This window comes from Lemur catta, chromosome 3, assembly GCF_020740605.2.
Source record: "Lemur catta isolate mLemCat1 chromosome 3, mLemCat1.pri, whole genome shotgun sequence".
NCBI lineage: Eukaryota > Metazoa > Chordata > Mammalia > Primates > Lemuridae > Lemur > Lemur catta.
This window is the reverse complement of record NC_059130.1, coordinates 120,659,065-120,674,643: the sequence shown is the minus strand read 5'-3', so window position 1 is coordinate 120,674,643 and position 15,579 is coordinate 120,659,065. Positions and strand designations below refer to the sequence as shown.

The 15,579-nt window shown below is 52.4% G+C and overlaps 1 long non-coding RNA gene across 1 annotated transcript; it reads left to right on the top strand.

Annotated features, from left to right (window-relative positions):
- The first annotated feature begins 9,777 nt into the window (after positions 1-9,777).
- Positions 9,778-12,366, top strand: LOC123634514. The gene is made up of 3 exons (XR_006733938.1): positions 9,778-9,933; positions 10,031-10,119; positions 12,092-12,366. It is a non-coding gene; the product is annotated as an uncharacterized LOC123634514 (long non-coding RNA).
- The last annotated feature ends 3,213 nt before the right edge of the window (positions 12,367-15,579 follow it).

Genomic DNA, 15,579 nt, shown 5'->3' with positions numbered 1-15,579 from the left:
AAACTTCTAGATCATGACACAGTGAGATTCTTTCTATGCGGTTCCTGTGTTAACAGCTTCCTCTCATCTCCTCATAATTGGAGTCCATGTTGCAAGAGTGACTTCAAATAGGGAAGACAACTCCTCAAAGTTACTAATTTCGAGACAGGATCATCTGTGATTTCAATTTTAGTTATGAAATTAGACTAGGACAGGATGCTTCATTTTGCAATGATGTGACATCAAGAATCCTGGGGAGGGGAGAGGTTCCAGCCTGAACAACCGCTACAGAAATACTTCAGGTACACAAAGCACTTCTTGGCTAAAGAGTACAAGGGCCTTCATATTTGGTCATTTACTTTGACATTTTCAGTTCCAACAAAGGAGGAGGAATGGGCTTGTCAAAGGGGCCCCAGGTAATGTCCAGCCTTGGGGGATGATGGAGGGACACATGGGATGAAGAGTGGGAGTCCATTCCTCCTCCTCCTCCTCCTCCTCTACACAGGAGGTGTATCATCAGTTAGATATTGTGAATTTCACACAACAGAATGGACTCTGGAGAACCCAAGCAAAAGATGTCTAATGGAAAGATAAGGCAGCTCTTAGGATACTGGAGGATGCTAAGACAAGGACAGAGACGAGGGACCCTGGGGGACTCATGTGGTCAGAGGGACAGGATCCCACTTTTAAGACTCTTGATGGGGCTAGTGAGCTGTGAGCATGTTTCCGCTGTGCCCCGAGCTCATGATGCCTCACGTTGCATCAGGAAGTTGGGGTCACAGCTGGTCTTGACCAGGGGAGGGCAGGCATCTTGGTGGGAAGTGCTGGACCATATCTGGCAGGGGGAACTGGTTCCCCCCAAATACCAGGCAGGTACTAGTAGGAACGGAATGGATGCTGGGCAGCAAAAATACCCAATGCTCATTAGTCCTTGGGTGTCCCTGGTAGCACCATGCCAGTGCAACGCACAGAGTAGGGGCAGAATTAATATAGTTTCATTTTGACTGGATTCCCCACACCACCCACCAATTTTAACCACTGATCCTGAAGAGAGCCCAGAAAAGAAGGGCAAAGGTCATTTCCCTTTTTTAAATGTATAACAGCTACAGTTTATAGATTATTTCGTACATTTGTAAGCACATGCTTAGGAAACAAAAGTATTTGGTTTTAAATATTCTAGGAAATCAAAATATAATTATATCAGTTCTCATCTGTGCCTCAGTTTCTGACCTGGGAAATGGGACTGTATTTTAATGCAATTAACTCTCCCTGATGTGTGATCAAGGCTCCTGTTGGGTTATAAGAGTCCTGTAGGATCCTCTCTGACCCCACGGCCAAATTAGGGAGCAACCTGATCCTGCAGCTCATTTGTCAAAAGGGCCCTTAATTATTCACCCATCCCAGAGGCATCCTTTGAAGAAAGTGTACTCTTTAAGGGTACTGGGTGCCTAGATGTGTTCAAATATAAATACATACGTATATGTGTGTGTATATATATACTTATGTTTTAATAGAATTTTTATTTTGGAATAATTTTAGATTTACAGAAAAGCTGCAAAGGATAGTACAGGGAGTTCTCTCATACCCTTCACCCGGTTTCCTCTGATGTTCACATCTTACATAACCCCATACATTTGTCAGAACTAAGCAATTAACATTGGGATATTACTTCTAACTGAAGACTTCTTTGGATTGTACCAGTTTTTCTACTCATGTCCTTTTTTTGTTCCAGGATCCAATCCAGGATATCACACTGCATTTAATCAAATGTAAATATGTATGCTTTAATTTTTTATTTTAAAATAATCATAGATTTACAGGAAATGGCAAAACAAAATGTACAGAGATTCTGTGTCCCCTTTGCCCCATTCTCCCCAGTGGTAACACCTTGTATAACTACACAACAACATCAAAACCATGAAACTGATATTGGTACAATCCACAGAGCATATTAAATATATATGCATACATATTTTAATCAATTATATTTTTAAACCTCATTTTGTCTCAAAGCCAAGATCAAATACTTTTCCCCAAAACATAAAATTTGCATCTAATTCCACCTGCCTCCAAACTCGAGTCCAACCATGAAATTCTCAACCTCTCTTTACAATCCTCCAACTACTGACTAGAATCTACCGGTACATACCCCAAAGCAGAAATGCATTCAGCCATAGGTCTGCATACCCTCAACTTACTGTACGTTGAACGCCTCCCAAATTCATGTCGTGTGTGTGTGTGTGTGTGTGTGTGTGTGTGTGAAACAGCCCCTCTTGGTCCCAATTCATTCTAAAATCACTCCCTTGGAGCCACCACTGCCCATGTCTTCTAGAATTTTTAGAAAGATAAAGAGCTAGATATATATCCAAGTACATTTCTTCTTCTACTGTCAGAAATAAGGATGACAGAATAGAGCCCAGCTGCTCTGAAGACTGTAGAAGTAAATTAAATGACCACGAAGACATCAGTTTTATCTAAGGCAAAGGCTGTCTGCTATCTCTGTTTCCTTCCTTATTATCCTGGAACTTCTACAGGTGAACTCTCTCTGAGAAGGACAATTTTTCTAGTTTTTATGTTGGCATAATTAAAAGCAAAGCTAGGCCGGGCACGGTGGCCCACGCCTGTAATCCTAGCACTCTGGGAGGCCGAGGCGGGTGGATTGTTTGAGCTCAGGAGTTTGAGACCAGCCTGAGCAAGAGTGAGACCCCATCTCTACTAAAAAAATAGAAAGAAATTATATGGACAACTGAAAATATATATAGAAAATATTAGCCGGGCATGGTGGTGCATGCCTGTAGTCCCAGCTACTCAGGAGGCTGAGGCAGGAAGATAACTTGAGCCCAGGAGTTTGAGGTTGCTGTGAGCTAGGCTGATGCCACGGCACTCTAGCCTGGGCAACAGGGTGAGACTCTGCCTCAAAACAAACAAACAAACAAACAAATAAATAAATAAATAAAAAATAAAAGCAAAGCTAGATGATAAGAGGTTACTTGTAAAGGATTTACCTGAACTCAAATTAATAGGCTAGTAAGAGCACAAAGTTCAGGATCCTGAATCAATTGCTGGTTGGGGGAAGACAGAGACATTCTTTACTTTGCCTAAAACTGGCAAAAATGTAAAGACTTCAGCTCGGAGCAATCCTTAGTGCTGCCTCGGTCAAAACTCCCGAGAGGAATCTCAGTGTCGGCCTGCTGCTGCGGCTGGCATTCCTGGCATTTCACCGGCCCCACTTCAGCCCACGCCTGGCTCCATGGGGCTGGGCAGCTGAGGGGAGTGTGTGGCCAAGTGGGCACTGGGCACTGCCAAGCCAATGTGCATTACAAAGGGACCCTCTCTGAAGCAAATCTATCTGAGGAAATTCCCACAGGGTGGGATTTGCTGGAGAGCCTGGGGCTGTCCGCTTTATTCTCCAGCATTAAGAGAAAGGGAGGAAGAGGCGCGGTGGCCCACGCCTGTAATCCTAGCACTCTGGGAGGCTGAGGCGGGAGCATCGCTTGAGCCCAGGAATTCAAGGCCATCCTGAGCAAGAGTGAGACCTGTCTCTACCAAAAATAGAAAAATTAGCTGGGCATGGTGGCTCACACCTGTAGTTCCAGCTACTCGGGAGGCTGAGACAGGAGGATTGCTTTAGTCCAGGAGTTTGAGGCTGTGAGCTATGATGATGTCACTGCATTCTACCTGCGATGGAGTGAGACTCTGTCCTTAAAAAAAAAAAAAAAAAAAAAAAAAGGAGGACTGGCTTAGATCCAAGGAGGGACCCATCACCTGGAGTGTATCAAGGCCCAGGTTAGACTCCGAATCCCAGAAAACCTCCCCACAGGGCCTCTAACTTTCAGAGTGGTCAGAATGGGAACAGGAAGCACCGTGATAGGCAAGACGGGGCAGAAGGTGGGTCCTGCCAGGTGGGCAGGAGCAAGGGAGGTGCCCTGGGCAGTGGCTGGGAGGGAACGGGGCATACTGAGGCTGGGAGTCACAGCAGGTGCTGTCCTTGGCCTGTGTCAGAGGTTCCCGAGGCCCCCACCTTTGGTGCCACATGGACCCTGGAGGCTCATCTTAGTCAATGGGGTCCGAGGAGTAAGCCACTGACATTCTGCTTCACTTCTTAGGCTTGGACAAATTTCTGTAAGTGCTTTAGACTGGAGAATAATGGGCAGAATCAGCGGAAGAGAGACTGGAAGGCCCACTGCTCGGTGTCAGAGGGCATGCGCACACCAGCAGGGCAAAGGCACGGACCAGCGGCTGGTTTAGTGCTCTGTCCAACACAGGGCCCACCTACAGGCTATCTCAGACTTACTGGAGGCCAGGGCTGTGCCTCATGGTCCCTCTACAACCTCTGGTGGCTTGGGTCCAGCTCCAGTTGCCATGGCAACCAGTCCAGCTGGCCTCCCAGTTCACTGGACCCAGAGTCGGCATCTGTAGGTAGAGCTGGTGAGACCTGCAGAACTTAACTCTTCTCAGCTGAGCTCCCTTGGAGCCACCTTTCTCATCAGCCACTGGAGCAGAAAATGCCACTGACATCTCACTGACGACAACATCCTGGGTCTGGCTTCAGCTGAAAAGGAAAAGTCTCCCCAAGGCAGACACATCTCTCAAAGCCCATGCAGGCACTTTGTACGGCTGCATTTGAAATCTATCTCACGGGGAGAGGGGGAGTGTGTTCATTTTCAAGTCACTCCGCAAAGCAGGTCTGCAGGCAGCCCTAGGCCCACCTCTCAGGAACACAGATTCTTGAGCCCGACTGCTTGGGTTCAAAACCTGGCTGCCTTTCTGCATCCTGAGCTACTTTTTCTCTTTGTACTTCTGCTTCCTTCTCTGTTAGACAGTAATAAAAGCAGAGGCTTGCTCATGACAGAATACATGTAGAATGCTTAGGCCAGGCCTTCGTGTATGCGTAATGCGGGCTGCTATTCTCCTGACAAGCAAACTTCCCCCACCAGCACTGCCCACACGGCAGCCCCGGTGCGTCTGCCGCCCACGCCCATGGGCAGGCTGCTCCAGGAGCCCAGAGCTCACTTCCCAGCCGCCCTCACCCTCCCCGGCGCAGAAGAGCTTCCGGCGTCTTGCCCTCTCTCACCAGTCCGGGCATCTCTGGCCTCTTCTTCCCGGCGGGCCCCACAGCGTGCAGCACTTCTAGGGCAGTATACTTGCTGATTGCTTCCTTGACATTTCTCACAACAACCAGCTAAGACACTGCCAAAGAAACACTCACAGCCGGCCTGTCGATGGCATCGGAGGGCACACAGCGGGCAGGCCTCTCCTGCCCTCCCTAGGACCTGCTGATGAGAAGGAAATTGGGGGAGGGAAGAAAGGACGGAGGGGAAAGCTGAGACCAGCAGCAGAACCCAACAGGGCTGGCCGCCACTAGCTGACAAGGAGGAGAAAATTAAAAAAAGCACTTCCCTGCAAGAGAAAAAGTTAGAAAAGGACAGTAGTTTAAAAGTCAACATGTCCCCATGAAAGGGAAGCCATAAATTAGCACCGACTCTTCCCCTGTCCCTGGCACCATTCAGAGAGTGGATCAGTCCCGGTTCTGCCAGAGAATCGGGACCAGGAGACAGAGATCAAGACCCTTATTTCACGGACTGGCTGACGTGACTGTGGGGCCGGCCAGGCCGGCGTGACAGCTACAGGGCAGGCCAGGAACTCTCGGCAGAGCCGATGGTGTGGTCCAGAGGGGCATTTCCTCTTCCGCAGGGAAACCTGGGCTTTGCGCATAGGTCAGCTGATCGGGTGAGCTCACCCCAGCAGAGAGGGGCAACAGAGCAGGTTTATGAGCTCAGAGCAGCGGTTCTCAGCTTTACCGTAGGTGAGAATCACCTGGGCAGTGTGTTGACAATGCAGATTCCCAACTCCACACCGAGAGGTTCTGATGCGGCAGGTCTGGGACAGGCCCAAAGGCACATTCTGCAGTAACTGTGGCCTCAAACAAGCACAAGAATAAGCAGGAGCTCAAATAAAGTTGCCCTCCCTCGACTCCCAGCCAAGACTGGATGGGGTGGGGGACCCCAGACTCCCAGAAACAGATAGCTAAGTGCAAATAAAGTGACCGTGGCCACTTGGACTTTGTGAGCACAGAATCAGCCCAGCCAGGGATTGGGGTGTGGGAGGCAGGAATGTGGCCCCGCTGCTGGAGAGGTCGGGTGTCTCTCAGGGACAGGCACCTTCTAAGCCCCAGCGAGGCCTTAAGCAAACACAACGCAGTGAAGGGTGGCTGCCAAGTCCTCAGGCTCGAAGGCAGGGTTAGAGGGAAAGACAGTTCTGGAGAGTAAGATGGGAGCCTGGGGAAACCACATGCACCTTCTACAGCCAAGCAGCCGGATTCCCAAACAGATCCCCGTTTTCTGAATCAAGGCAACCATTTGGGTGAAGGTGTCTGCCCACGAAGGCTGCCTCCTGGGCACTGTGGTCAGGAAGGGGTCCTTCCTCCTCCTCCTGAGTCCAAGGCCCTCAGATGAAGAAAATCCTCCCAGTCAGAAAGAGGAGGTGCCAACCGTGGGGACAGTCTTCCTGATTAGAGACCACAGGCCTGGACTTCAGGGACAATCTTCCCAGTCAGAGAGAGGAGGCCTGGACTCTGGGGACAATCTTCTCAGTCAGAGAGAGGAGGCCTGGACTCTGGGGACAATCTTTCTAGCCAGAGAGAGGAGGCCTAGACTCTGGGGACAATTTTTCTAGCCAGAGATTACAGGTTTGGACTCTGGGGACAAGCTTCTCAGTTAAGAGAGGGACGGCTAGGATTTTAGTCCAGGGCGAATAGTCAATGCATGAAATTTGACTGTGTTCCACAAAATACAAAATACTCCAACTCAGCAGTCTTTAGCCAAGTCAGACTTTCCTGGAAAGTCACAACCCGAGGACAGCGGTTTAAATATGTGTCCCCTTCCCAGAAAGGCCTTTGGTCTAATTGTCAGGCCGAGCTTGTGCTGCACTCGCAGAAGCTGTGGAAAAGGCCAGAGCTCCTGAAAGGTACAGCCTGTGGCAGTCTGCATGAGAAAACCAAAACTCGGACGTCCCCCTGATCCAAACACAACAAGCCTACGTGCGAATCAGGAGATTGCTTTAATGTCCTCTAATAGGTCAAAGGCCGGCACAGCTAAGGTAGGGCCACCGTTGATGGGCTTGGGAAGAAAAGCCAACCTCATGAAAGAAGCTGGGTAAGGCTGGGCTGTAATCCCTTCATTTAAAAGTATCCAGACACCAAAGCCCTCCGCTGTCTGCCGGGAAATTCAGCCGTTTCATCTAATCCCCTCGGAACCACGAGAACAAGCCCTACCGAAGTATGGGGCCTGGGGGACGAAGGACAGTACCAAGGACAAGTCACAGTTTTGCCTCACACTCCCCTGCCAGGCTTTGGAAGGAATCTGCAGATGTTTAACACCAGCCACGAGTCCTCTTGTGCCTCACGATGACATCGAAAGCCTGAAGGAATTTTTCTGCCCCTGCGTGGGTCCCACCCAGAAAGCCTGGCCTGGCGGCAGGAAGGTGACGGTGGCTGAGGGGCCTCTGCAGCTGACTCTGGGTTGGAGCCAGGGCGGAGAGAGGAGTGGCCATCTCGGGGACGGGACCCAAAAAGACAGACTTGGAAGTTTTGAGTCTCAAAAATGACGGACAGGTCTGTGTCCGCTGGAAGAGCTTTCCCCATTGGAGGGAGGGGGACCACCCTCGTTTCCCCCGTTGTAGGAGCCCGTGGTGCCTGCCCAGGAGAAAAGAGAAAACTCCAGCAGTCGCTAGTAGGTGACGTGTGCGAGCACCTGTCCCCAGCCAGTACCCGCAGAGTCCCTGGGTGAACTTTGGGGCTGCAGCTAGAGACTCGTTCAATATCACACCTCCTATTATTAATATTGATATTTAGGACTCTATTTCTTCTTTTCTAGTTCTTAGGGATGGAGCCTCAAGCAGCCAACTCTGAGAGGCAGCAGGTTCATCAAAAAAAGAAGAAAAGCTCAAATGCCCGAAAACCAGTAGCCCAGATGCTTACTGGGAAGAGGGGTCTCCCTGGGCAGTGAAAGGTTCAGAGCCTAAAACTACCCTTGCATTGGGGGTTTTATAAAAAAATAAACAACAACAAACAAAAAAGCCCCATGTATTTGAGGAGCAAGAGTTACTGTATTACCTTCAAGTCAGTTAGAAATCGGAATAAATTTAAATTTTCCAATATAGCAGATGCTGTGGGTCACCTGCTCCAAATCCACACCCCCTTTCTTCCTGCTCACAGACCCTGATTTGGTTCAGGTGCCCTCCCTCCCCAGCCACGTGCCTCCCACAGCCCATCATGGTAACCCCTTCCCTCGCCACTGATTGGCTTGGGGCCAGGCATGAGACACAATTCTGGCCAATGAGGAGCACGGGAAAGTCAGCCGGGGCCTTTGGGAAGGGTTTCCCTGCTCATAACCAGAGACCCCAGGAAGAGCCGGATGGGAGGGGAGCTGGCAGGAGACGAAGCCCTGGGGTGAGGAGGATGAGGACGGCAGAGCAGAAACAGAACCAAACTCCATGGCATTACTGAGCCACAGGAAGTAGTAACCTAGCCAAAGCTACCCAACCTCTGGACTCCTTTTATAAAATCTTTAATGTGCTGATTAAGTCACTTTGAGTGAGAATTTCTCTTATTTGCAGCTGAAGGAATCGTAACTGATATATCCCATAATCTCAGCAATTGTGACATCAATGATTACCTTGGAATACATAAAAAAGCAAATCACTTAATAAACAACAACTGTTACAAAGCGTTCGCTAACAGCAGAAACTGTTTCCCTGTCCTCTCCCTGCAGAGCGTGACACACAAGGGGAGTTTCAGACAATCGTACATCTGCTCTGAGCCTTTCACATCACCGGGGCCCCTCCCCACTAAAGCATCTGGGCAGTGCCCCAGGACGGCAGCAGGCGGGACAGGGTGCACTGGCAGAGACGGTAGATATGTCTGCAGAGATGCCAAGCAGGACAAAACCAGGTGGGGTGTCCTGGGCTTGTTCTTCATTGAAACAGACCTGTGCTCCTTCCCCTCCTGCCCTCAGGCCACAAATCTCCCCAAAAATCTGCCTAAAGTAAGAGTCCCTGGCCAAGACACAGTCGGGGTGAGAAAGCAGGAGACTAAGTTTCCCAAGTCTAGTCTTCTTAATAGGAGAGGCGATTTCAAAACTTCCAACAATTCAAAGTCAGAGCCAGCCCCAGTGAGGGGCTGCAGCATGAATTTGATTTTTGGAGGGAGCGCAGCACCTGCCGTTTTCTCTGGATAGGAACTGGGGGAGTTTCCCCGACAGGGTCAAGTCCTGCTGTTGAGCAGAGGCAGCCCCCAGCCCACCCCTTTCCACCCCAACCCTCCTTAAGAAGGAAAGGAAAACAGCCCACTCAGCCACGGCGAAGCCTTCCACGTGCAGTTACACCAACGCTCGTGGTTTCTGGGCTTTGCCTCCCCAGTTTGCCGTCAAGCATCCAAGCTCCATACGAAACCTGCTTTCCAGCATCGAGGACTTGAAAACCAGAAATGCTTTTCTAATGCCAAGGCCAAATCTCCTACACACAAACACAACAAATCCCTCTCCAGACAAATTCTTGAACCCACCCATCCCAAAGGCCTCTCTGTCTCAAGTTGTAAATGTTTCCTAAAGTTGTCAGTGAACTAAACCAGCAGAAAAAAGAGAAGGGCAGGTTACTTGCTTTGTGGGTTGGAGGAGGACCCTGGGCTGACTGGCTGTCAGCCGCGGGGGCTGGCTCCACCTGTCTGGCCTGTTGGGTTCGCGCTGCCTCTGGGCCTGGCACGGTTCCCCTTCTCCCCTCCCACGTGAGACCTGTGCCCAGCTGACCAGGCACTGGAACGTCTCTCCTCTGTCATTTGAATTCTAACCCTAAAGCTGGTGGAGAGAAAGAACAAAGGGAAGAGGGAGTAGGGAGTAGGGAGAGGAAAAATCCCGGCCCCCACACCCAACTGACAGTCCTTCCGTGATGGCCACAGAGGTGAGGCTGGGTGGGGCCCGGAGCCTGGGCCAGGCTGTGCACAGTGATCGTCGGGTCAAATTCCAGGGTTGCTCTTTCTCCTGGGTTGCTATTTCAGGAAAACGGCTTTACTCCTGCAGTCGATAGACTGGCTACCACGGACGCTGGAATCCGGAAGACTCGGAGCTCTGCCAAGGCCCGGGGCAGGTAAATGCAGGGAGAACAGACCCGGAGAGGAAAGAGACAGTTCCAGCTGCTGCAGGCGCCTCCCGAACTCTGCTCTGAGCACACGCAGGCCCACCCATCCCTCGTGTCCCTACCTGCCAATAAGGGTCACCAAGCACTTGGGGTACTGTCTGGTTTGGAAGAGGAGGACTTGGCTTGATGTATTAACCAGGGTGCTGAGGGCACAGCTGGTGGGGCTGGTGGCATCGGGTCTAACAGCATCGCTGGCTATTTTCCTGCCACCCAGGAACAAAGGCCCTTAGCAGCCAGATTTAGCTTCTCTTGCCTTTCACTGCCGGCTCCCAGTGCTTGTCAGGCACAAGTCAATACCAAGCAACTGAGCCCACAGCACTGCCTGGGTGTGAGGTCACAGACTCCGGGCCTGGGATGGGGCAGGCTGGGTGTCCAATGCACAAGTCCCAACCACTGCTCAAGTTCAATCATGTGCTTCTGAGCTGGCCAGTTGAGCCAAGCCTTAACTGCAGAACAGAAACAGTGAGGGCCCAAGACGAGAGCTGGGGCACACAGGTCTTTTGATAACCCCGGTTTTCCAGTGCAAGGGGGATGCTAAGATACAAAGTGCTTGCTAGGAAACCAGAACCCATTTTCCTAAGGAGGCAGAGAGGCAGGGCAAGGAGCCCAAGAGAGGACCTGAGATGGAATTCAGGCAGAGCCCTGCCTCCCAGGTGAGAGCCCTGCTCACCAAGGTGGGGGGAGGAGAAGGCTGCCTGCTGCCGGGTGTGGCCATGCAGGTCTTCACCTGGGACCTCAGGGCTGTGTCTGTCCCTGAGCACAACATTGGGCTTTGCGAAGCCCCCTGTCAAAGCCACACTTGCTCTGTTGCCCTAAGAGTCACTGGCAAACACGCAGGCCTTGCTCCAGGGTCCTGATGCACAGCAGAGGCGTGGGACCCAGGGCAGGGACCTGGCGGGAACATTCTGGGACCTGACTCCTTGTGCACAAACAGCCCAGCCTTTGCCTTCCTCCCCCGCCAGTCTCCCGGGTCAAAGGCCTTAAGAAAATCCCCCAAGCACTGGCCAACTCAGACCACCCTGGCCCTTAGATCATCTGCTCGTCACTGGGCTGGGACCCAAGTGAGTAAGAGGGAAATGTTTGGCAATTTCGGAGAACTGAACGGCAAAGGTGTTCACCATCAGACTGTCAGCGGGAGCTCAGCATGCCCTTAAACACTTCAGGGATGTATTTACCAAAGCGGTGCTAAAAACGAAGTTGAGGATTTCTGCCTCCAATTTAGTAAAAAGAAAAAAGTCTTTGAAATTTACATACCAAGTCCCATGATAAGTCATTTGGGATCCCCCAAAGTAGGAAGGCTGCCTGCGGTTAGACTGGATGAGTCAACAAACAAATGAGCCCGGTGAAGTCAGCCTCTTGGACAAGGAACAAAGGAAACGCACCCAAGTGAGAGGCAGTGACGAGGACACAGCCGTGGTCACAGAAACTCCATGTCTGAAGCCTCTAACCCTGCACTTCTCGACGGGGGACAATTTTGTCCCCCAAGCAACATCTGGCAATGTCTGGGAACATTTTCAGTTGTCACCAATTGGGGGGCAGGGAGTGCTACTGGCATCTCGAGGGCAGAAGCCAGGGATGCTGCTACACACCCTGCTGTGCCCTGGGCAGCCCCCACAGCAAATAATTATCTGGCCCCAAATGTCGGTAGCACTGTGATTCAGCAACTCCTCTAATGCACTGAAAAGTGTCTCTCTCTTCTTTGCAAGTCCTGGGCAAATAGTCCCCTTTAGTCACCGACATGACCCTCAGCCTGGAGGGCCGCCGGTGGTGGCAGCTCCTCCCTGCGGCAACCAGGCTTGACAGTGTCGGCAGCTCGGAGGGGCCTCCAGGCACAGACCCCAGCTTGGGCGAGCTGCCTGGCCGCCCCACTGGCCCCTTGCCGAGGGTTCTAGAGCCTCAGAACCTCCCCCTGCTGTTGCAGCTCTGAAGATCCCACAGCAAAGCTATGAAGCTACAGGAAAGAGAGCAACGACAGTCCTCACAATCATCGTAACAGACGACCTCACATGTGGCAGGTGCTTTACAGGTGACCGTGAACTTTCACACTCTTTCTCTCACCTGAATAAATAAGGCAATGCTGTTTAAGGCAATCTTTCTGCTTTCCCGACTTGCCAGACCAGAGGAACACTCAGAAGCCACCCGTCCTCGATGCAGGGGTAGGGGAGGAGGGAGAGCCACGTGTCCACCTTCACTTTAGATGCAGGCAGTGCACGGAGGGAAGTGGAGACTGACCGAGATCCCCGAGCTGGACCCCCCATTCCCCGGACCTGCGGAGACAAGCCGGGGGGCGTGGTGAGGAACAGGACCCTTGGAGCCACTCCAGCCTGGCGAGCCGCAGAGCCAGAGCTGGGCAGAGCTGGCGGCAGCCTGCCTGGGGAACCTGGGGTGAGCCGCTCCGGCTGCTCCGTGGCAGGCCCCTGCAGTGGAGGGTCTGGACTGGAACGGCATCAACGTGTCCCTCAGAGACTGAGGCTCCAGAAATAGAGGCAGCATATCACAGTCCCTGGTGTTTTTTCTGGGCTGCCACAAAGCTCAGCAAGCAGTCAACGGAAACCATCCCTAAGAGGTGGGTGGACGGGAGGGACACGCCACTGGGGCCGACAGCCACTTCTCTGGGGACTTGGGAGGCAGGAGAGAGGCAGGACAGAAATAGGCTCAGCTCATTAACTTCACCGACATCTGAATTGTTTGACTTTTTATGAATATTATTACTTATTTTATAATCCTAAAAGAACATTAGAAAAAAGTGGGACTAAGGGCAGAATATCTCGTAGCCACACCCACTTTGCTGGGAAATAGAGCCTCACCTGCCTGGGGAGCCCCCGCTGGAGTCTGGGCTGAGAATCTACCTGCTGCTGTTCCTGGCCACAGACCCCAGAAAGCTGCCCCCAGATAAGACTCTGAAAGGGCCAGAGGACAGAGGTGACAAGAGACAGTTCCCTGCGCTAGGTGGGCACCCGCCTCCAGCTCAGCTAGGAAATGAGAACAGTGAGCCCATGGCCCAGGCCCGGGTTGGGGGCAGCTGCCCACCTGACATCGCCACCACTGCCGCCCCCACAGCCTAAGACCTTTCAGCAGGAGAGAGGCGCATCCAGCAAACCCCGGGAAAGCGGGACCTGGAGCCCCCTGTGAAGCTCAGGCAAAGAAAGGCAGGACGTGAACCGCCAGGCAGGCAGGAGCTGAGCCACTCCAGGACGGAACAGAAACTGCTCCCAGCAGCTCAGATGCTGTCGCACCGGCACACACAAAGCTGTTAAGATCAACACAAGGTTCTGGATCCATCACCTGCCTCTGAGGTGGGTGGCGAGGTGGAAAGTCACACACGGCTAAAATGCTGTGCCCACCTGGCACCTTTCCGCTTGCAGCCCTCTCGCCGTCCAGCCTGCCCTCAGTTCCCCCAGCACAGCCTCCGCCAGCTGCCCGCGCCCAGCTCCATCACGGCCCGCTCCGACCTTCAGAACCGCCACTTGGAACCGCCACCTCCACCTCCGGCCTCAGGTGCTGCTTCAGCTCCTCACCCCTCTCATCCTGACAGTGTGGGACTCCCCTCCTCTGGCTCTGTCCACAGCAGCATGAGTCCCTCACACAGGCGTCCCCAAGATCTTCCACCTTCCCAGGTCCCCCTGTCCTGCAAGAGGGACTCTGACACCCAGAGCCAGTGCTGGAGTTGGGCAGCCCTGGGGCGACTCCCACGCTCTCTCGTTCTCAAGGGCGTCCACTTCCCGATGACACCATGGTAAAGCACGAAATGCAGCGTTTGAACATGACATTTTAGCGATACAGTATGCATTGTAAATAATGCTGTAAAGGAAGATGGGTAGGTTGATAATATTCAAGATAATAATCTCAGCTGTGTGTGTCTTTAGCTTAAGAACATACGGGTACAAAGGCAAACGAAAGCAATATTCCCAGTGGGCTAGCAGGACAGAGAAGTCACTTTGCTGCCAGGGAAATGCTGCCCCTCTGGGTCACAGGAGAGGACAGCAGCTCCCTGGAGCCCGCGTTTGGGGTCCCCGGCGCTCTGCAAAGGTGGCCAGATCTGGGGGTTGACAGGTGATCTGGATGCAGGAGGGAAGAGAAGGGAGGAGACACAGGAGCCCTGCAGACACGGATTCGCGGGCAGGAAGTCCCTGGGGGAAACCTGCTCTGCCACCCAAAGGGGAGAGCTCAGCACCCAACATCCCACTGCGGTGGGACAGCCCCAGGCTGGCCCGAGGGACGTTTGTGCACCACCAAGTGTTGTCCCTCCTGTTCCTGTCCCCACACACTGGTGACTCACTTCCCACCTATGCTTCCAAGTATTCAGTGTCCTCAGACCTTGCCTGACCCCTGGTTCACTGAGTGAAACCTGTCCCCAGGTGAATGCCAGATACCCTGAAACATAGTGGGAGACTCATCCCCTTTGGGAGGATTTCGCATTTGCGTGTGGAATAAATCTTCTGTCTGGCCTAAGCCAAAAGAATAAAGCTCTAATTTTTAAATTTCAGCACAAACCAGCTCATTGAGGGAGACTGGGTGGAGGGGGCAGCAGAAGGGAGCTGTCCCTGAGCTCACAGCCCAGGGCCCTCTGCTCACACTGATGATGCCGACTTCTGTCCCCTGCATCTTCCGCGGACCAGTCTCTCTGCCCTGAGCACCCTCCCTCCAGCTTCACCAGCCAGCTCTTACCCGTCCTCGGGCCTCAGTCTGCCCTCCTCTCCTGGGGGAGGCTCCTTACACCCCACGCTGCCCCAAGCATCACACAGGTGCCCGTCCTCAGGAACTGAGTGTAAGCTTCCTGCTTCTACTCCTAACACCTGGCGTGGTGCACAGGACACAGCAGATGCCAATCAAGGGCTGCTGGGCGAGCGGCAGGAGAGGAGGGGGAAAGGAGGCAGGCAGGCCTGCTGGCTAGCCTCTACTCAGAGCCAGTGGACTCCAAGTTCAAATCCCTCCTTAGCTGAACGACCTGCCTCAGGTACATGGTGGACATCAGGGTGGACAGCACAGGTGAGGCAGCAGATGGAAAGTGTTTTAAACACTGTAAAGGTAAGAAATCATGCTTCCATTTTACACTGTCTTTGAATACACCTAATTTGTAAGTTAACAGTGATTTGGACTTTTCATAAGTTGATCTGCAAGTTGGTTGCTTGGACTAGGAATGCCGCACCCCAAAGTAACAATACAGTAAGTGTGGGCAGGTTTGCAGCCTCACAGCCAGGGAGTTCACTTAACTGAGTGCCAGGGCTTGGGGCAGACCTCAGACATCCAGAAACACGGGGCATTGCCCTCTTGTGGAGGAGGGCCCTGTGGCGCCCAGGATGACAGTGGGCCAGGGAAGATACCTGGATACTTGGCGAATGAATGAAAGTGTGAGTAGTAACACAGCAACAGCAACAGCAGCAACATCCGCTGTGGCCCCACTACGCG